This window comes from Trichosurus vulpecula, chromosome 6 (assembly GCF_011100635.1).
Source record: "Trichosurus vulpecula isolate mTriVul1 chromosome 6, mTriVul1.pri, whole genome shotgun sequence".
In the NCBI taxonomy this organism is placed as follows: domain Eukaryota; kingdom Metazoa; phylum Chordata; class Mammalia; order Diprotodontia; family Phalangeridae; genus Trichosurus; species Trichosurus vulpecula.
Genome location: NC_050578.1, coordinates 96,893,552 through 96,895,560, shown reverse-complemented (window position 1 = coordinate 96,895,560; position 2,009 = coordinate 96,893,552).

Sequence of the window (2,009 nt, the reverse complement as noted above, 5' to 3'; positions counted from 1 at the left end):
TTCAAAGCCTTGTGATTAGTTTTCTTATCTGTGAAATGAGGGCACTAGACTAGACAATCTATTTCTAAGGTCCTTTCCAGCTCTAAACCAAAGTGAATATACACTGGAGAAATATTTAAATTACTTTGGTTTTTTGTTTTGTTTTGTTTTTTGGAAGGGGGAAGGCAGGGCAATTGGGGTTAAGTGACTTACACAAGGTCACACAGCTAGTAAATGTGTCAAGGATCTGAGGTCACATTTGAACTCAGGTCCTCCTGACTCCAGGGCCGGTGCTCTACTCACTGTGCCACCTTAAATGATTTTGGTTTTGTGATGATTTAATGAAGATGACTACTGATTTAGAGCTACCAGACCTCAGAAGATAGCCAGACCATCATTTTCATCTTGAAGATTAGGAAACTGAGGTCCACAGAGGTCATGATCCACTTGGGGTCACACAACTCAGTGGTAGAGGCCAGGTTTGGATTCAGGCTGCAAAGTCAGTACTATTTCCACTGTACAATGAGATCACGGCAAAGTCAGGTAAACTATAGCATTGCATACAATCAAATGCATGAACTATCAGCATAGGGCACTGATGGTATGAAAACTCCTTCCACCAATAGAGATTACAACCAGTCTATGACTTAATAAATACCTACACAGGAATTTTTTTAACGTAAAAAAAAAGATTCAAATGGTACAGAATGCTCATTATAGTGTAAATATTTTATCATTGCTTAAATCTTTTTGTAAATTTGAAAACTTCATGTACTATTTCAAATCACTTTTGGATCTATGTAATGCATCTGATTTGGCATATATGTAACAGAACTGACCATAGTAAAAGTAGTAAAAAAAACAAAACAAAACTCATTCTTTCCTCTGCCTTCTTTGGGAGAATAATGTTTATGAAAAGATTATGAGTATTGGACTAGAAACGGAAATGCTTACATTTTTTAAGAAGAATTGCAGACTTTAATTTCTTATTTAAATATGGTAATTTTTTAAAAGAATAAATTATAAAACTTTACATTGCAAATACTTTGCACAAATGTAAACAAGCATATTTCTACCCTATAGTAAAGAGCTATGAAAATAAACTCTAGACACGAGATTTTTAAAAAATTTTATTTTAGATTAAACACCAGAACACAAATACAGAATACAGAAAAGAAACAAAAACATATCATAAACTTAAATATTGGAACTTAGATACAAAGTAAGAAAAAAAGGCATGTCATGTGCATAGCAGGACATGAGAGGATTTAAAATATGTAACAATAAATTTTCCTTTCAAGAGAGCCTGTATGATAAATACTACATGATGTGTTGAGGACTGTCCATCTTTTCTTTGCTTCCTTGTTAAGTTTTCTTTCATTCTTTGTTGTATACTTTTTAACTTGGTTCTCTCTCCCACCCCCACCCCCACCCCAAGGCTACAATTAATTTTAGATATGTTTCTCTATACCTATAGATATATACATATATACATAGATATATAGACATATACTTTCTCCAACAAATTCTACTTCTGATCATCTCGAATTGCCCCAGGAAGACTCCTGTTGTGCCCTTATTCTTATTTATTTTTAACTGCACTTTGTTTGCCTTAAAAGCTATTTTATCTCTTTTGTGGGGGGGGGGGGGAAATCTTGAGAGCTTGGAATTTTCTGACCTACTCAGCCATCTTTCCAGAATCCTCTTGGCACACGATTTTAGAAATTGTAGTCACAGAGCCAGAGAACCTTAAGTTAACTTGTTAAAATGAACTCGGGACAAAAGTGATGATGGGGGAATGGCAATAGCAAGTGATGATCATTTTTCTCCTGGTCTTTTACTTCAACCTACCCCTAAATTTCCACAATGCCACCTACTATCCCACATTGGAATAATTCCATTTTACTATAACCTAATACATCCACATGAGAATATTTCTTTCAAAACAACATATAAATATATCACAAATACACACACACACATCCTACTGAATCTGTTATCTTAATCAAGGAAAAGGGATTCTGGATTCA